This window comes from Eurosta solidaginis, chromosome 4 (genome assembly GCF_040869045.1).
Source record: "Eurosta solidaginis isolate ZX-2024a chromosome 4, ASM4086904v1, whole genome shotgun sequence".
In the NCBI taxonomy this organism is placed as follows: domain Eukaryota; kingdom Metazoa; phylum Arthropoda; class Insecta; order Diptera; family Tephritidae; genus Eurosta; species Eurosta solidaginis.
Genome location: NC_090322.1, coordinates 237,400,237 through 237,421,969, shown reverse-complemented (window position 1 = coordinate 237,421,969; position 21,733 = coordinate 237,400,237). Strand labels below are relative to the sequence as shown.

The following is a 21,733-nucleotide window of genomic DNA, read 5'->3' as shown; positions in this document are numbered from 1 at the left end:
CTTAACCTTCCTTACTTGTTTTGTAATAAAACAGAGCTTAGAGAGAAAACAACAAATCTGCAAAAAAATAAAAAGTTTTCGAGATCCTTCCTCGCAAAATACAAATTTTTTTATATTCTTACAAAAAAATTGGAAAAAATTAGTAATATTTGTTCGTTATCTTTGAATCTGCAGGGCCTAGCGAAAAGTATTGTATGTACAGTTTATAGCCACAGAATTAAAAATAACCTTGATTTTCGAAATCAAGGGGTGCTTTTACATAGATATTTCATAATGGTGTCTCTGGTGCAGAAAGAAATTGGAATTTGTGAACCAGTGTAATCAAGTGTCTACAAATTACAGCAAACAAACCCCTTAGTAACTTCTGCCCAACACGGCATTAAGTTATGCAATTTATTTGTGAACGTGCTTCGTAAGTAATAAAAGACCAAGTAATGTATAACAAAGTTTTTTCTTTTTGTAACACGCTCTAATGCAAATACGTATGTAGATGCAAATATATGATAATAACGCTTGGCAGACAGCTATCATAAAAGTAAAAGAACGAATGATAGCAAGCGCAGAGTTGCGGGCGGCTGCGTGTGGATGACAACTTTGTTGCCCCTGATGTGATATGTTGGTGTAGTTAAAAATATGTGGCGGGCAGACAGTTAGACATTTATTGTCGTCAGTAAATAGTGAATAGTGAAGAAGTACGTCACTTGTTGCACTGCTTTAATGTCAGCTGGTGCTGCTGCCTTCTGACTCTGACAGTTTGTACAACAAACAACATTTATGTGCATTGTGCAGGCTTATATGAGATGTTGAAAGGCATGAGGGAGTGGTGAATAGGGTATGATGATGCCACCTTGACATTTATACCTAGCCGGGTGATTTGGGATATAAATAAAATTGCATGTATATTAAAATTTATGTTTGTAAGTATGAAAACTTGATGTTGTGCTCTTGTAAGCAAACCACAAAACATACTCGAAAATATCTATGTACCACAAAACATGTATAAATACGTAGTAAAAATGTGTACAGTAAATAAAGTTATTTGTAGGATTGCCTAAATGCGAGTACAACTTAGATGTACTTAGATGGACTATGCGACCTTTGACGGCGACATGCCTACATTATGCAATGATAACAATAAAAAATTCAAGCTAACAGGTTAAGTTGAATTAACCGGTCAATAAAAACCTCACATAAATGGAATATGTGTATAGTGTTACCAGAATTTGTTTGACGACCAAACTGAAGAATACCGATTAGGTGCTTATGTTATAGAAGAACTCCGTATTCTTGGCAAATACTAGAAGTTTTCTAAGACCCATCTTAATTGCTGCCTCAAGATCTGGCAACTCTGCTGCCTGTAATAGCTGGAGATTTGAGCTGGCGACCCAGGACACGAACAGAACGAGCTCAATGGTATCTTCGTGCAGTTCGCAGTTCCTACATTTGCTGTCACTGACGAGGTTTTACTTACAAGCATGTGACACCAGAAGGCAGTGTCCAGTTAGTATACCCATCGTGAGCAGATATATAAGCCACTTTGTGAGTCTTATAGCGTAGAATTTCCACTTGATCTTAGAGATTGTGTACCCCCACGCTTCTGTACATGCCTTTCCTGCTTTATGGATGATGTGCAACTACTGTCTTATTTTCATTTCTCCCAAACGGGTTGGGATGTATTCTTTCCTTTGCTAACTCATTGGCTTTTATGACCGGGAACCAAGTACAGATTTATGATCCGGCGCAGTTTTTCCAATGCTTCTTTGCATTCCAGGACACTTCTTGATGAATGCTATGTAAGATAATTGTCTAAATCGCCGCCTGACTATCAATTTTTATGTTGAGGCGACTGCAGCTTAAGCACGTTTCCTCCAGATTTTCTGCTGTTTTCTTCATGGCTATAGCTTCCGCCTGAAAGACGCTGCAGTAATCTGCAGCCTGTAGCTCAAAGCTTAATGAACATTCTTCGAGGCAATAAAATGAAAAAGTAAAGCTGGAGTCATTGGTGCCGTATGTCGTATCGCTGTATCCGTATCCCTAACGTAATCAGCTGTTTATCGTTACGACGGTAAACCAAAACCCAATTGTTTGGCTACGATACGGTTACGATCTTAGCGGCACCAATAATCAATTGCATTGATTCTCATAAGGTTGGTCGAATCAGCTGTTAAAAGGTTACCGATACGGTTACCGATAAAGCACCAATGTCTCCTGCTTAAAGCATATACAGAGATGTTCTAGTCAGATTGGCGGAGTTAAAAAAGAGGAAAGCAATGCACATGAAGAATGGATTAGCAAAGTTACTCCGAGACTGGTAAAAAACATTAGTAAAATTAAAGTATGTATAAACATAAAATCAAAAATAAAAGGGAAAGAGCGAAAACAGAAAACTACATAAAATAAAAAGGAATAAGAACAACGAAAAATTATGGAATATGAAAAGGAATATAGCGAATATAAGGCAGCCTATAAATACAATGGGGATTTGCTCTTGGCAACAAGTACTTATTTAGACTGAGAAGGCTGGTGGTGGCAAGCGATCGATAGTTTTCACTATCGACTGACTATCGATGAGTTTTTCAAGGCTTAATATGCTGAGTCCCCCCGTTGAGGTACTTGAGAAAAAGGAAGGACACATCGTTAGGAACGAAAAAAGACATTCGCAGTCCGATGTTGCACTACGCGTTTGCTTCGTGGCTGCCGGAGACATGTTCAAACGAAGACACAAATTAAAAGCCCGTCAAAAAACTGCTCATAGAAAACGATATATAAGTCTCCGAGACAGCGACCTCAATGCGAAGATTCAAAGATCCAATTTCATTAAACCTAACAGCCGTACACGTGCATTGGGAAACATTTAAAGCAGCAGTACTATCAGTTCGCTTATCGATATGCTCCGTATGAAAGTACGTTGTTGTTGTTGTTGTAGCAGTGGTTTGTCCCTTCCAATAGGTGCGACCGATCATAAATTGTAATCAATATCCTCTAACGGGAGTCCAAGCAAACTTGCTGTTTCAACAGGGTGGACCATAATGAGAGGGGTGTTAGAGGCATTGATTCCACATTACAATTAAAGAGATGGTTGGTGTCATATGGGCACACTGCGCAGGCAGGGCATACATTTTGTATGTCGGGGTTGATTTTGGATAGGTAGGCGTTTAACCTGTTACGTTATCCAGATCGAAGTTGACCTAGAGTGACTCGCGTTTCCCTGGGAGTATGTGTTCCTCTTCCGCAAGTTTTGGGTATCGTTCTTTGAGTACTGGATTCACCGGGAAAATCCCGGCACAAAGGTCCGACGCCTGTTTGTGAAGTTTACTGAGGACTTGCTTGTGGGGTTTGGCGTCATACGGCTGAGTTCTCAGGGGCCGTATTTTTCTCATAATGCTTACGGAAATGACTCCTTAAGCTCCTGGGCGGTGTTGGCTCATCGATCAGTTGTCTGTTGGGATGCCCAGGTTTCTGGGTATTCAACAGGAACTGTTTGGTTACCATCTCATTTCTCTCCCTGATGGGGAGTATTCTCGCCTCATTATGTAGATGGTGTTCTGGGACATAAGAGGACATCCCGTGGCGGTTCTGAGCAGTATTTTGGAAGGCCTGTAGCTTCTTCCAGTGAGTAGTTTTTAGGCTTGGCGACCATAATAGGGACGCGTAGCATGCAATCGGCTGGCCAATTGCTTTGTAAGTGTTAATGAGCGTTTCTTTGTCTTTTCCCCAAGTACTGACAGCAAGTGATTTGAGGATTTTATTATGGCTCTTGATTTTTGGTACAATTACGGCTGCATGTTCACGTACGTAATCATCTCCTATGCAGATGAAGAACGCACTCTCTCCAGAGACAACATGTCACTACTTTCCTCTTATAAATCCAAAAGCTGATTTATTTGACGTCAGTTGCAATAGTTGGTAGGTTGCCTTATTTCTATTCTTTTCTATCGATCGTTTGCCAGCACTAGTGTAGACGCTTTAACGGACTCATATCTTCTCTCACTTTCCATAAGTGTTCAGCATACCTCTCATGGTATATAGTACAGAAGCACAAAATCTACCATTGGAGCATTCGGAAGAGGACTTATCTGAAAACTTATGGCACATCTAGAAAGCCGTTAGTTTTTAATTTGCAGTACTTATTTTCTCAACATGTGTATCTTTCTTAAATTTTTAATTGTTTCGCAACAAACAAAGGTCGATACCTATCCAAAGGATAGTTTCGTAAATTGCTTTGAATACTGTCATATTCCAAACTTCGGTTGAAGAACGCCGTATCTCAGAAATGTTTTTCAAAAAATCTTAAAATATGACATTGATTCTGTCATTTATACAATTTTGATATAGGACGTTTCGCAAAAGTTTACAGAGGGAGAGCGCTTGCATAGTGCTAGCCGAAACATACGGCAGTTAAAATCTTTGAATGGCTCTCCTGAAAAATTGTGTTTTTTTTTTTTGTTTTGAGTTATGACACTATTGAAGTAAATGAGCGATATAGAATATACCGAATTTTGTATAAAAGGAGTAGCAATAAAAAAGACAATACTTAGAGACAATTTACAAAGCATGCATCGGGGTACGTGGATGGAGGCATATGTCTTGACACCAGTATAAGGTAAGAATGTCAGAGATTCCGACTTCAAAACTCAGCTCCCGAAAAGTTAGCTGCTGAAAAAGTGAAATTCATAAACATGTCCTTCTAATCATGACCCTGTGTAAATTATGTAATTTCAGTGTCGCATACGGCGAGCTAAGTTAGTTTTTTGCATTTCTTGAGCATTGGGATTCAATGCCGCGTTGATGACATTACGCTACCAACTGCGTTACACCCAAAACTAGTGGTTGTGTCGTTCGATGATGACCTAAATTTTGGCGAGCATGCAGCCGAAGTTGTACCTAAAGTTCAGGGATCTAACAAAATCCTCTAGTCCCTCGTTGGCAGTACTTGAGGCAAAAATAAAGAAACGCTCATAGCAACTTTTAAAGCAACTGGACGGCCACTTGTATGCTACACATCTTCGCAATGTTCGCCTAGCGTAAAATAAACACACTGGATGAAATTGCAGGATTGTTAAAACACCGCATTCAGCGCTGCTACGGGATGTCTTCTTATGTCTCCGGAACATCATCTACACAGTGAGGAAAAAAATTCCCCATAGAACCCCATTCCAAAAGGCAAATACCCAAAACTCACAGTTTGAGAAAGCAACGACGTGCGTCACTCTAGTTCAACTTCGATCTATATTGATGGTCCTTTGCCGAATACAGATCAGGTACATACCAGTAACAAGCACTTTTAAAGTACAAGACCGACCATACCTGAAATGACTTTACGTAACCACATTGCATCCTCAAGGTCATCCCGCTCAACACCCTCTAGTTCCATGAGGAACTCGCGGTCGCAAGAGCCTCGCCTGCTAAATAAACAGATTTCTTTCCTGGAAGGTGGGGTCACAATTGTGTTGGAGAACCTATAAATTTTCGCTGAAAACCCTTGAAAGGTATACTACCCTCTAACCCGCTTTGGGAGAAATTTTCTTTTTTCATATTGTAACGAATTCTGTGAAATTTCAAATTATCTTGCAGCTGCTGTTAACGTTGAAATCTCTGAACCGTCGAATAAATAACTCAAATATTCAGTTTCGCAAAACGTTCTTTATTTATACTACTTTGGCGCTAGTACTTCACAATTACAATTATCGCGTACTCCACTAATAGCGTGTCTAAATCAAACTGATTTCTTATTCCTCTGCTTGCGCTGATTTTATATTCTCGGTTGCCTTATTCAACCATTTCTCCTAAGGTCTAGACTTTTCACGAACAGCTGCTTATTTATTTCTCTTTTATGTATCTCATATTTACATTTCTCTTTCTATTTATATGCGTGTATATGTGTGAGAAATAAATTCTGCTTTTAACTGCTGCTTCCATGTATGTATGTATAATATTCTCTCTGCTGCTAGCATCGTTGTTTACATGCATGTGTGGCTGCTTGCTTTATTGTTGTTGTGCATTTATTTAGTAGCAGCATAGTGATGAAACGAGTTTCTAATGTGCGCCACAATATTGTAGTGTTATTGTATTTCCTCAATTTCGAATTTGCTAAGCGTCGCAAAAACCATTGACATTTTTTTCAGTTTTAGTGGCATATAAAATTATATAACAGTATTTGCACTAATTCAATCAATAATAAAATTTCTCACCTAATTAATTGCCCTTTCAGTGCAAAGTTTTTCTGTCCTCTTTATTTGTTTATTTCATTCCAATATCACCTTGACATTTCCATCATCAATTACCGTTGTACAATGGCAAAAAATAAGAAACAACAATAACAAAAGCAAACAAAATGTGCACGTAGTAAATATTTCTTTTTAAATTACATTCCATTTATTAGGCAGCAAATAGAGCACTTAGAAATAATGCAAAAGCAAACAAAGAAACCAAACCTCAGGACGCTCATAAAAAATTGCACAGTTTTTTTCGTGTATTTCCCGCCTTACAAATCATTGCATTCAGAACATTTCGATTGCTCAAAATTTTTGTGGGTTGATTTGATAGAAACGAAATATTGGCTGCCGCATTGGCTGTGTGACACTGACATAAGGACATATCCCATTGCAGTGGATAAGTTGACGCCCTCCTTGAGAGTATCAATAAATCAGCAACATTTCTTTTTTTTTTTGACGTAAATGGTTGGTATTTATCACGATTGACGCTTACCATAAACCACTTAGAAATGTATTTACTGACTCGTATTATCCTGTATGTATGTGTGTGTGCGTGTGTAGGTGCACAAGAAAATTCTTTGTATAAGCGCTGCTTTATTGTGCACTTACTGGCTATCCATACTTAGGCACCAAAATTATTTAACTGATTTTTGGTAGAGTGGGGATTCATAAAATTTCGGTTAAGTTATTTGACACATATTGATTTTAGCACATTTCATTTCGATGGCGATTGTCTATCTTAATGAAGCAATTTTTTAAAGAAATAGAACGAAAAGTATATTTCGTTTCATATCCACCTTATTGCAGTTTCAAATAAGAGAACACTTTTTCAAATTTTTGTAAATGCTAACATCCAAGGGTAACAAGGCTGTTCGTGTTGTGCATTACCCATTAAAACAAATACATTTATCAAAAATGAGGAAACCTTTCTCTAGATATAAGAGTTTATAGAAAGGAATAAAAAAAAATAGGCATAATCAAGGATGAATGGCAACCCTACCTTAATCGTTTGCAAATTGCAGCTAAGCCGTTTCTAAGATAACTATGCATACCCAAAGAAATACATATATTATAGGATATTATTAATGTTGGGTGGTAACCTTTCGGTTTCATCTTCCTTGTCCCTTCCTATTTTACTTGTTCTCCCTATCCTTCGGTTTAGCTGTGCTCATTTGGTTTGCGTCCCCTCCTTTGGTATTTCTCTTTTCGTACGAGTAAAGAACTACAAAGAATCACAAGAAACTTACCGTACCCGCCTTGCTATATGGCGCAGAAGCATGGACCATGAAAACATCAGATGCGGCGGCTCTGTCAGTGTTCGAGAGGGAGGTTTTCCACAAGATTCACGAACCAATACGCGTTGGCGACGGCGAATACCGAAAAAGTTTTAACGACGAGCCAGTCAGACACCAATCAGACACCAACATAGTCCAAAGAATAAAAAATACAGCTGCTACACTGGCTAAGAAAGTATTCTTATCGGAAACCGCCTACGGAAGCAGAGGAAGAGGGCAGACCACGATCCGCTGGAAGGACCAAGAGGAAAACGATCGAAATTCACTTAGTGTTTCCATTTGATGGCAGCTAGCACAGTTTAAATGGTAAAGCGCAAGTAAGGTAACTTAGTAAAGAGCTCCGCGAATAGCTTCACGCAACTGGCTGCATGCTTACATGCCATAAGCAAGGATGTTGGCAAGAAGTTGCTTACCGAAATGCAGCTCCTCCTTAATTCTGTTTGCTTCACAAAGAATCTAATCTTTAAATGGAGGCTTCTCATATGGCAGATCTCCGCTGTAGCGATGGCCTGATATAGGCAGGTGTCCATTGAGCCTGCTATAGGCACGTGTCCATTAGAACAATCACTGAACTTGAAAGACTTTGTTGTTTTTCTTCTGTCACCAGTTTTTCTTTTCCTCCCCCTTTACCCTTTCTCTTTGCCACCCCTTTCGTTTCCATTTCCCGTCTCAGTTTCTCTTTCTCTAGCCCCTTCTCTCGCTTCGTAATCCAGACATTAAGGCTTTGCCCTTGCAAAAAGTGGGTCGCCCAGCAAAAAGTGACGACAAGACCTCACTTATTAATCTTTAATGCAGCTAACGCATCTGGAGTTGCCCATAATACTGAACCGCATTGACAGTATTCCAATCGCGCAGTGCCCCGTTAATACTCCAACGACCATTGAGATATGAGTCTTAGTTATCCTTAGTCGCTCCTCTGAGAGTTTGGCATTAACAACAAGCCCGGAGTGGTTTCAACCCAGTGCTTGTTTAGCTGATCCAATGGCCACATAACCAGTGGTTTTACAAAAGTTTTAAATTAATGTACCTACGACTCGCAAGAGATACGCGTGACAATTGGGGCATCGCTATCACCTGGATATCGCGCCTGTAACGATATAAGCAGCTATTTTCAGTGTAGTAGCTTAAATTTTCGGCTGATTTCAAGTTCCATATAGGGTCACTTCCTCAACTCTTACAACCTGCTTGGATCCTTTCGTCAACATGTTCACGAGACCTATGTCTCACATGAAATGTTCCACATCTCCCACTCCGGCTTATGAGTTGTGATGCGCACAGTAATCCATTGTGTTGGGCGGTACTACCCAAGTGCACAAGTCTATACTCCACATCTTGAAGCGTAATTGCTTGATACTGCACAATCGTCCTCTTGCCATGTTTTCAGTACACATTTAAGCTTGTCTTAAAGTAAATCTCAATCTTAACCTGCAACTTTTGCCGCTTTTAGGAAATTGTATTGCCCATCATAGTTCAATAGGTCAAAAGTTCAAGTTAAAACTCGAGTTAACTTAAAACTTGCACTTAAATAACGGGCCTTAGTCGTAGAGTCTCTTTCACGGAAAATCTCTGCACGAATACTTGTAGACGAATCAAGTGCAAAATTACGCTTATCCTTTCCTGAGATGCGCTGCTCAATGTGCTTGGCATTCCCCAGCTTATTAGTCGTTGCAACTTCTCATCACTCTCTTGTTTGTCATTTTTGTCTAGTGCCTTCCACCAGATAAAAGTTCCATAGGTTAGTATATATCGAATGACTGTATTGTATATGCCATGGATAAGATGCGGTGCGAGTTCCCAGTTCCTCCCGAATGATGATTTGCGGGCTTAGAATGCTGCCACAGCTTTATTTGATATCACCTCAACGTTTCTTTTCCGGCTTAATTCGGAGTCAAGAATCATGCCAACTAGTTGTCTTCATGAGAGAGATTTGTAGTTGCACCATATGGCCACGGTAAATTATTTGAGGGAGATGTATTCCTTGTGAAGAGGTTAGGTTAGGTTAGGTGGCAGCTGCCCTGACAAGGAAAGCTTACTTGGACAACACGAAGGTCCGTTGTGATACAACATACAACAAAAATAACGGTGACGTAGATCTATCTACTTAGAGAATCGTTAGGTAGCAACGACAAAGTTCCGAATGATACCGATCTCAACCTTGAATAAATCCTCGGGAGATCCAAGTGAGTCGCGACCGAAGTACTTTCGTCTAGTTCTGGTAAAAGCTGTGTAATCAAGCATAAAGTGATTTGGTGATTCCACCTCATCATCCTCCATACATCTACAACAGGATGGAGTTTCCAGTAAATTGAGACGTAGCGCATGGATACCCATGGGACAGTGCCCTGTCAAAACCCCAATGACCATTGGTAGGTGAGCCATAGTGAACCGAATTATTTCGGCAGACCTCCTGACATCCACTTTCGGCCAGAAAAGTTTTGCTACCCTCCAAGAGGTGGTGTTCGCCCAACGTTTACTGAGCTGACTCAAGGCCAAGCTAAGGAGGAGCAAGCCACATGTGGCCGAAATCCCTACAGCCATCTTCATCCGGTTAAGTTGTACCGATTCGGGCTAAGAGATCCGCTTGACAGTTACCCGGAATATCACTATGGCCCGGGACCCAGATAATCTTAATTGTAAAATGGTTCAATGCAATCGCAAGCGAGTTCAGGCAATCCCAGACCACCCTCGATCGCACTGTAGTTGAACTCAAAGCCTTGATAGCTGCTTGGCTATCAGAGTAGCTGTTAAATTCCCTAACCGTAGCAGCACTGGATAGCATTTCAAACACCGCATCCTTAATCGCAGCAACTTCCGCTTGGAATACACTGCAGTGATTAGCCAACTTAAACGGCTTAAATTTGGCTCTTGAAAAAAGATCCCCACCATTCTTTCCATCCCACTTGGACCCATCTGTGAACAAGTTAATGGGTTCCCTGCCCCAGATAATTCTTCTTCCCCACTCCTCTCTCGGGGAAATGATTGGAGTGAAGGTTGTATAGGGAGCAGTATCGGCATACAGTAGTCCGCCCTGTCCGGGAATAAGTCGACACTCGTAAGAAGGCTACAGTGCCCGAAGTCAGAAAGCCCATAGCCCATATCACGAAACCTGACACACGACCGGGCCGCGGCTGCCTTTCCCGCAATATCTACTGCATGTATGTTCAGCATGACATTCAGTGCCAAGGTAGGTGTTGTTTTGAGAGCGCCACTGATACCGATCAGCGCCGTCCGTGTGAAGAGGACAAGTTTCGTTTTTGTTGGATTTACCCCCAGCCCGCTTGGGTCTGTTCTGTCTATCGCAAAATGCAGCAAAGTGCCGTTTTCACAAGCTCGGTTATCGTTTGTGGAAATTTAGCTTTGATGAGATAACTCAGTCATTGGCGTAAGCGATTGCCCACGTTTCTTCTGCCCTCAAGATTCCTAGAACTTCATCAACTACCAGTATTTACTGTTAAGTCGTATTTCATTTTACAAAGTAATTCCCAGCCCCAACATTTGTGACTCATATTGGAATTGTTTTTCGTCTTCCCCGGCCTTGGCGCTGTGCTATCTTCAGTGAAATTTTTCGTAGTCACATCTCCACAAGGCTTAGCAAACAGTCATTAGTCCCATCATCCATCAATCGCATTTATTACATTTTGCAAATTTTGTGTTTTACAGTTATTTGCGCTACTTTGCCTCTGTTAGCTTCGTTGCTTTTCAGTTGCTTAATAGATTTTCGTGGTCGTTCTATATTTCTCATTGTCAACTGCCACTTAAATCAAAATTCTCATTTTCGTTTTCTGGATTTGAATTTCCGCTTGAACTGTAAATGCTCCGCTTTCGCTTCACGTGGCGGCTATGTATGTATGTATGTATGTATGCAAGTGAATGATATTCCTCTACTACGCCCTCAGAAATTTTTGTGGTGCAAATGTACTCGCCCCCATTTCGTTTCTTACAATCATTCAAATATGTACATAACCAAAGCATTTACCTTACAAAATGCGATAGCGACGGCGACGACATTGTTGGGCTGTATGGCAGCGGCTGTCGAGGTCGTGTCGCAGCAAAGCTTCCGGCTGAGGTGAACAGGAACTAAAATGAAAAGAGACTTGAATAAAAACAAAGAGTGTATAAAACAAGCAAAAAAAAAAATTCAAAAACAAAATTAATCAAAAGAAAACAAATAAAGAAAAAAATCACAAAAACTGATGAAATGAAAACATGGAAATTGTATTCAGTGGAGGTGGCAATAACCGTAAAGGAACAGAGGGAGACGTGGTGAGTAGCAACAAAGTAAACGTAAACAGGTGATTACGTCAGAATAGTTGTAAATGTATATGTATACATGTGCATGTGTTTATATGTTTGCTTGTTTGTATTTGTATTCATATTGTGTACACGTGCATACCAGGAAGAGCCATGAGGAAAAAAAGCAATAGGTCAATACTGTGAATCAACGGAAGATGAAGCAAAAGAGAAAACGTTTAACTAAAATAGAAACATGAAAACTATACCTTGGCTCTCCCCCTCTTTGAACAGCAGCACAGTGTGATGGCGCATGGGAATTAAGTAATTCATGAACCCTCCTACATAACATATACATACGTACAGGGTGCGCGTAGATTTGCATATCCAGCTGTACTTGTATACAGGCTATTATAACTTTGATTGAAAAGCGGTTGGTTGTACAAGTATAAAGGAATCAAGATAGATATAGACGAGATGATATGTGTCGAAAGAAATGTTGATTAAGCCATGCCCGTGCTTCCGTCCGTCTGTTGGTCCTTTAACACGAAAACTTAAGCAAATATTGAGATATCTTCACCAAATTCGGTATACGGGCTTAGCTAGATCCAGAACAGATTGATATTAAAAATGAGAAAAATCGTACAATAACCACGCCCACTTTTTCGATATCGAAAATTTAGAAATATGAAAAAATAGAGATAAATCAAAAACAAATACAGCTAAGCTAATTAAATTTGATAAGTTGATTGGTTTTATGACGCAAAACATAAATACAAAAAAATTTTGGAATTAAAGACCACGCTCCCTTTTCTGAATGGTCTTATAACGCAGACTTATAGCACCATTAACTAGACAAAGCAAACAACAACAACGTTTCAAGTGTACAACTGGGTATGTAACATTCGGTTTCACCCTAATTAAGACTTATTTACTCGTCTATGCCAAATATTTGATCCTGTTTCAATACGGGGATAAAGCGAATTTAAATACTTGCTAATCGGGGCTGACACCGCTCCTTTTTTTCAAAATTTTATGGAGCAAGAAAAATACCGTGTGACCTCGTGCAACTACTGTGAAATTTTTTTAATGATCGGTTGAATACTTTGAATATACTCATAGGTCACACACATGCACACAAACATTCATTTTTATACTCAGCGTGCTTTGCACACAGGGTATATTAACTTCGATTAGATAACAGTTGGTTGTACAGGTATAAAGGAATCGAGATAGATATATTCCATATATCAAAATCATCAGTATCGAAAAAAAATTTGATTGAGCCATGTCCGTCCGTCCGTCCGTCTGTCCTTTAACACGATAACTTGAGTAAATATTGAGATATCTTCACAAAATTTGGTACACGAGATTATCTGGACCCAGAATAGATTGGTATTGGAAATGAGGGAAATCGGATGATAACCACGCCCACTTTTTATATATATAACATTTTGGAAAACACAAAAAACCTGATTATTTAGTAAATAAAACACTAACAGTGTTGAAATTTGACGTGTGGACTGATATTGAGAGTGTTGATAAAAATTTGAAAAAAGTTTTTAAAATGGGCATGGCATAGCCCACTTGTGATAAAATCAATTTTACAATTATTATTAATCAAAAATCGTTAAACCTATCGTAACAAAATTCTCCTTTAATATAAGGAATGCTTTGAAGAAAAATTCACGAAATCGGTTAAGGACCACGCCCACTTTTATGCAAAAGATTTTTAAAAGGGTCGTGGACGAATAAAATAAGCTATATCTTAGCAAAAAAAGCTTTATATCAATGGTATTTCATTTTCCAAGTGGATTTATAAAAAATAAATAGAACGAACTTCAAAGTTTGAAAATGGGCGTAGCGACACCCCTTTTATGAGTAAGCAGTGTTGTTTCGGGAGCTCTAACTCGGAGAAAAATTAACATATCGTAATGAAATTATGAACACATATTGCCCTTATAGCAGAAAATATTTCTAGTAAAAATGGACGGGATCGGTTAAAGACCACAGAAATTTAGATACAAAACAAGTTTAAAAGATTTTAAAGGGTCGTAGACTAGAATAATAACCTATAAAAAAATAAATAAATAAATGTAAGGCGCGATAACCTCCGAAGAGATCTAAGGCCGAGCTTCTCTTCCAATTTGCGTCGTGCTCCTCTTGATTTTTCCCTACAAATTGGCCGGACGGGACCTACATGTTTTATGCCGACTCCGAACGGCATCTGCAAGGCAGATGAGTTTTCACTGAGAGCTTTTCATGGCAGAAATACAATCGGAGCGCTTGCCAGACACTGCCGAGGGACGACCCCGCTTAGAAAAATTTTCTTCTAATTGAAAAATCTTATTTCTAAAATTTTGATGTTGCTTTGCCCGGGAGTTGAACCCAGGGCATACGGTGTGATAGGCGGAGCACGCTACCATCACACCACGGTGGCCGCCGTAACCTATAACTTAGCAAAAAATAGTTTTGAATCAATGATATTTCACTTAGCAAGTTTAATTGTAAGAGGACACGGGGAGACATTTTTTTTTTAAACGGGCTGTGCCACGTGTTATGTAGAAAAGTAATTTATCTGAAATGAAATGTACAATTGAAGCTCACGCTGAGTATATAATGTTCGGTTACACCCGAAGTTAGACACCTTTACTTGTTATTTATAAAAGCGAAAATACTTGCTCTTTGATTTCTTTGTATATTGTACCACCGTGCTATCGTGCGATCATCTGTGAAGCTCAAACCAGATATAAACAACACGTACATATATATACTCATAAATGTGTGCGTGGCACCAACCACTTTTTCAAAGTTCTATATAGATTAATATATAGGATACGGTTACAAATAGACTCTGATTTTCGAATAAATTAGATCTATTGTTGCTCTGGACGTGGCGCCGCCGGTTTTTTCAAAATTTGATATAGCCAGAAAAATATCGTGTGACCACGTTAACCCACTATAAACATTTTGTGAAGATCGGTTGGGTATTCTTGACGCCTAAAAAAAAACACACGAACACATTTTTATCTAAAAAAAATATATATAAGTCATCAACCATCCATTGCACCCTGTATGCATAACAAATATTTACATATTTTCGTAGAAGTAAAATATATAAATACAAATATACACAATCATAAATATAGTAGGCAAACAAGTTATGTATTCATTTCGTAAGAACACATAATGGAAAAATGTAATAAAAGAAAAATATCCAAAACAAACAAAAATTTTCTCGTGGAATGTGTTGAAGTACGCTAAATAGATTTTTATACCTTTCATGAAAATGAAATTGTATATTAAGTTTGTCACGAATCTCAAAATTGTACTTCCTTAAAGGAGAATAGATAGGCCCACCAATAAATATAACGAAATGATCAGGATGAAGAGCTTAGATGATTTAGCCATGTCCGTTTGTCGGTTTGTCTGTGTGTATGCAAACTAGTCCCTCAATCGGTGTCCGATTAGGCATTTTTCGGAACCGGCCGGATCGGATCACTTTAGAATATGGGGGATTTCAACCGATTTTTCAGAACAGAGGATTTTTCTCATATCTTCCACAATTTTTCAATTCAAACTTCACCATATGCTTTCGTATATTGCCAATATTGTTGTATGAAAAAATAGTTGAGATCGATCGTATATATAGCATATATCCCCCACAACCGATTCTTCATATAATAAGCTTTTCGTAATTACTGCCCCATTTTAACATCTAGAGGCTGCAAATTTCACCGAATGGTTATGTGTAGGGCATTTATTGTTGTCTGAGAAAATTGTATGGATCGGTCATATATATAGTATATATCTCATATAACTGAATGTTCAGATAAGACGCTTTTCGTAATTAATGCCCCATTTAAACAGCTAGAAGCTTCAAATTTCAATGCTTACGTATAGAGCATTCATTGTTGTCTTAAAAAATCATAGAGATCGGTCGTATATATAGTATATATCCCATAAAATCGATTGTTCAGATAAGAAACTTTTCATAATTTCTGCCCCATTTTACCAGCCAGAAGCTTCAAATTTCAACAAATGCTTACGTATATGGAATATATTGTTGTCTGAAGAAATTATAGAGATCGGTCGTATATATAGTATATATCACATACAATCGATTGTTCAGATAAGAAAGTTTTCTTAATTTCTGCCTCATTTTAACAGCTAGAAACTTCAAATTTCATCCCATGCTTTCGTATATCGTACTTATTGCTGTCTGAAAAAATCGAAGAGATCGGTCATGTGTATAGCACATGTCCCATACAACCAATTGTTCAGATAAGAAACTTTTCGCAATTTTTAACAGTCAGAAGCTTCAAATTTCATCAAGTACTTGCGTTTTCGGCATATATTGTTGAGATACGTGATTCATGATCAAAGCTATTTCATGCAGACCACAAAAAACGAGAAACTTTGCATCCTCGCACAAAGTACCTACCTATCTTTTGTTTTATATTTATCTTAAAATTTTTTTTGGTATATACATCTGTTCACTATATCCTCTATAATATAAAAATAAAATAAATAAAAAAAATTGTTAAGTTAAACGGGTTTATTGAAAACAATACTTACATGAAGTAATAATAATACTAAAAGCTAGAAAATAATTAGGTTGGCCCAGCGTTTATTTAGTTGTCTGATCAACGCCCTAGATTGATGAGGAGTGTGATGACTAGTTTTTAGTTTTTATTTAATTACCTATTATTTCTCATTCTGTTTAGTTAATTAAGTGACTCATTGTTACAAGGAATCTTTCCTGACAATGTGTTACAATCTAAGTCCTCAATACATAATCCTTCCAAAGACTTTAATCGACTCAGCGCCACGTATGCTTGCCTCTCCTTGAACTCCAAAGCATTTTGATGTCACTTCTACCGGGCTGTATGTAATATTTTTTCCAAATATGAGTCTAATCGGAGCACAAACTTGATTTTTTTGAATATGTAGATTCTTGCGCCACATAGCGGCGATTTTTTCATAGGTCACTTTCTATTCATGTATTTATTATGTGTTCCAAATATGAGCCAAATCGGATCTCAAATACAATTTTTTGAAATATTTCGATCCCTGAGGTACCTAACGGAGTTTTTTTTCTTATTATTGCATTGTCATCGGGTTCTGAACTATATTCCAAGTTTCAAACTTCTAGTTTATCGGGAAGTTGCTTAAATTTCAATTACAAAATTCTGTTCGCTACACAAAGCCAAACAAAATAAAACCGTTTAAAACGATAAGTCCATATTTTATGGGAAAAAAGTATAAGTCTAGCTTTTACTGCCGTTATATTTTTTTAACACACTTTTGCAGATATGCTTATTAGTTAAGCTTTTATTTACACCTTAACCAAAAACACTTTTTATCGCCGGCCTTAAATATATTGTAGCGAACTTCGGGGAATTCTGATTATTCTGCACCTTCTGTTTCGTTCGAATCGCTGAACTGTCGAATAAATAAGCCAAACATTTACTATAGCACAATGCTCTTTATTTACAACACTAATGTGGTAGTAGTATTTCACAATTAAATTGCTCGCGTAATTAAAATAAAATTAATTGTTTATCCCTTAGCTTGCGCTGCTTTTGTACTCTCAGTTGCCTCGTTCGCCTATTTGACTAGGGTCTATACTTTTCGCGAACAGTCTTCTCGATAGCTGCTTATATATTTCTTGTTTCTGTAGCTCATAGTCGGTTTAGCCATATACATGTATATGCGTGGGTAATTTGATTTTCACTTTTAGCATATTACATGTATGTGTGGCCGCTTGCTTTACTATTGCTGTGCTTTTGTTTACTAGCAGTATAGTGACGCATCGAAACTGCTTATATTCGCCACAATATTTTTGAGCTTCTGAAGGGGTGAGACTGGAGAAAATTATTTATTTGGTTTACAAAGACCACCCTAATATAAGGACATAAATGTATATGGATTGAAATACGAGTTCATAGCTTAGTTGTGGTTACAAGCAATGCATATTTTATCTGTTTTTGCTTATTTGTCGAGAGTTTATTGCAGATTTAATGTTTACGCATGTTTATTTGCATTTGATTAGATGAATTTTTGTGTTGCAAGTTTTGCATTATGAAAATAATTATTATGAATGCTACGCCAAAACGGAAATTACAATTACTAAATAAAAAGTTGTATTGTTGGTCAATCAACTGTGAACGATCGATACTTTTATAAATATTTGATAATTATTTAATGGCATAGCATTTGCAACAAACACTCACGATAACCACTAATGATACATTACAAGAGATTGCATAAATTCATTTTGTTAATTGATTTTCAATTTCAAATATTCATGCTATCTAAGTGTGTGAATACAATATATGGTCGGGTTATATTCAAAACCACCCAACATCAATTTTAAAGAAATTGAGTTTTAGATAGTAATATGATCTCTGACTCAACTTTCATATATGACATTAATGCCAGCTTCAAAAGTTAGCTGGAATGGTATAAATTATCATTTTCAATATATCTCTACCAGAAATGAAGTTTTTATGCAAAAGCAACACCTTTAATCAGCATATATTTCTGCACCCAGTTATACCAGATATTATAGCTTTATTCGAATAACATTGGATGGAAAAGATAAAGGGATCGAGATATAAATCAATTTCCATTTATCAATATTGGCAGTGTCGAAAAATATTTTGATTTGGCCAGTTTTGTCCGTTCGTCTGCACATGGCTAACATTTTTGATAATACCGGCCTTGAGAATCAACAACAATGTCTTCCTCCCCGAACTCAAGCAGTTTTCGTAAACTGGACTTAATGTTTACCACAGAACATTGAGATCCACAAGATTCACATTGAGCGCAGAACAATAGGGTATCCTTTTTTAATATAGTGTCAGGAGAACCGCAGTTGTAACAAGTTGCTTGCACTTTTATATTCTCAGTTTGTTTAGGCTAGAAACGTCCTTTAATAATAAGTTGCTGGTTTCCATCCATTGAACCACTAATTCCCAACTCATAACTCTCATCTATATTCCTCCTTTCCTTTTTGCAATTGAGAAGTTCAAAGATGTTCTCAAAACATGGTTCAACATTAGTGCTACATCCAAAAAACACTCATCTGCAAAAACAACAACATTTTTTATATTAATAATTTTTGCTCGAACAACTAAAACTCTATCTGACTTTTAAGCTGAGTTTAGAACAAAACACAAATTTGAATGCACATTGGGATTTTTCGTCACCAAGCCATTGTGGTACTTCATATTGTTAGCAATTTACAATACAGCTGTCAAAACAGTTTTTTTAAGAGCTTTTGAGTAGGTCTAAGAATTGGATCTAATCAATTTTTCATACTCCACAATGGTAAGGGGGGTTCACCCCTTATTTTTTTTTTCTTTTTAGACAAATTTTTTGTTTTTATTTTTTTATGAAACATCATTGAAAAATATAATACAACACTCTGGGAATGAGACTGGGACTGGAATAAGGACTGAAAGTGGGAAAAACGAAGGAAGGAGAAAGATACTGAGAAAGAGAAAGAGTTAGACGAACATAGAACAACAGGGATGGAAAACACAGAGAAGGCGAAAGAGACGTAGAGAGAGGAGTGTATGAGAGAATAAAAATAGTTAGAAAGGGGGAGGGGGAGGGAGAGTAAGAGGTAAAAACTTCTTAAAATGTATGCGGCTATACCAAAGTTAGGGCAGAACAACATCTGTTGGGTCAGCTAGTTCAAATATAAAAACAACCTTAGTGAATAGGGGGAGGGTAGAAATGGCACCTACAAAAAAAAAAAAAAATCCTAAAAACGTGGAAAATAGTTATTAAAATAATGGTATATGATATTTCGTCATAGAAATTTCGCTCAAATTAATGAAAAGTTGTGGACAAAAGTAAGAAATGCTTTGACAAGGGATGACGGAAAACCCTTATTCTCTATTTCGATACGAACGTTTCTTTCGCCTCAGAGACGAATAGTTCGCCAGTTTGCATTATGTGAAACGATTATAAGAAGAGACAAAAACAGCTGAACTTTACATGAAAATAACGTAAGAATTGAGAATTAGCCATGAAGAACTGTCGCCAAAACAAAGAAGTCACGCATCATAGTAGGACGAAAACAAATTTTGTCTGACCAGCAGGAAGCAATTTTTATATATTCATCACCAAGATTCACTGGTAAAACTAAGAGCTATTGCAGTCGTTAGTAGACCAATGACAACACAGCGTATGTAGAAGCAGATCATTATGGATAAGACAAATGTGATACCTTCGGCATAGACGTCAAAATTACAAATAAAACCGATCACCTGATTGTTAAAGTGATTATCGTTGTTTCATCCTGTATCTTTTTTTATCATCCGCTGAACAAAGCCGGCCGTATGCGCTGCAACATTGAACATTTTGTCAAAATGCTGCCAAAAGTAAGAAAAGGTACCCTTTTTGAACATCCTGTCAAGTACTTGACGGATAAGATATCACACATGTTTTGTCTACACTGGAACAGATTTTTAGACTTAATCTGTCTAGCAATATTTTGGAAAATATTCGTGGAACCGCTTACTTTAAGTAGAAGCAAATTTGATGGTTTTGCAAGCGGTAATATTATTATGCGGTTTGGGGGCAGTATTGTTCTTGCTATTCTATACATGGAGCAAAATTGGTTGACGAACGCGCCCACTTCTTATAATAATATGTAGATACAAATTTGCGGTCTTAGGGGATCATTCATATCCAGGTATTTTTTTTTTTAATTAATCGTCGAATTCATTAAAGTACCAATATTTCCATATTTTGCCTGTTACGGAAGAATTCTTTGTTGAAATGTGGCTGTCGATAAATTCTTTTGTTTGTTGCTATTTCTCTTGAATTTTCTTGTTGCATGAAAATGTTAATGTCAGCGTTAACGTCAACGTCAACATCAACTCACCAGCCAGTGCCTATGACAGCCAAAATGTCTACGACAAGGTGTAATGGTGTTGGTTAAACTCAAAATCGATTGGTTTAGTGTCAGCTTTGTGTATAAATCGATTGTGGTAAAGAAACATTTACCCTGACATTACAAATGTTTATATATAAAGTTTTTATACCCAGCTGCACTTGCACAAGGGGTATTATAACTTTGATTAGAAAACGGTTGGTTTTACAGGCATAAAGGAATCGAGATAGATATATATACTTGCATATATCAAAATCATCAATATCGAAAAAAATTTGATTGAGCCAAATCCGTCCATCCGTTAACACGCTAACTTGAGTAAATGATATGGACACGAGCTTATCTGGACCCAGAATATATTGATATGGAAAATTAGCGAAATCGAATGATAATCACGCCCACTTTTTATATATATAATATATTGGAAAACACAAAACCTGATTTTAGGAAATAATACACCTAGAATGTTGAAATATTGAGACTCTTGATAAACATTTTAAAATTTTTTTTTAAATGGGCGTGACACCGCCCACTTGTGATAAAAAAGTCAACTTTACAAATATTATTAATCATAAATCAAAAATCGTTTAACCTATCGTAACAAAATTCGGCAGAGAGGTTGCATTTACTATAATGAATGCTTTGAAGAAAAATTCACGAAATCGGTTAAGGACCACGCCCACTTTTATGCAAAAGATTTTCAAAAGGTACGTGGACGAATAAAATAAGCTATATATTTGCAAAAAAGAGCTTTATATCAATGGTATTTCATTTCCCAAGTGGATTTATAACAATAAATAGGAATAAATTCAAATTTAAAAAAATGAACTTGGCACAGCCCCTTTTATGACTAAGCAATTTTCTATGCTTCGGGAGCCATAACTCAAAGAAAAACTAGTTCAGAATAGAACCATATGTATATGTATTATTGCGCAGCCTTGTAACACTATTAAGCATACAAAACAAACAACAACAGCATTTCAAGGGTACAGCTGGGTATGTAATATTCGGTTTCACCCGAACTTAGACTTCCTTACTTGTTTTCGTTGTTTTTTTTTTTTTTTTGTAATAAATACCCAAAG

General features: G+C 37.4%; 1 protein-coding gene across 41 annotated transcripts in view; it reads left to right on the top strand.

Annotated features, from left to right (window-relative positions):
• The window catches only part of LOC137251101 (uncharacterized), a 641,551-nt gene that overhangs the window by 304,347 nt on the left and 315,471 nt on the right, over window positions 1-21,733 (top strand). The window contains exon 1 of one of the 41 annotated variants that reach the window (XM_067785127.1): window positions 11,571-11,773. The exons of the other annotated variants lie outside the window; for them this stretch is intronic. The gene's annotated coding sequence lies outside the window, so the exon portion shown is untranslated. Of the gene's footprint in view, window positions 1-11,570; window positions 11,774-21,733 lie in introns of those variants that run through there. 41 annotated transcript variants of the gene reach the window in all.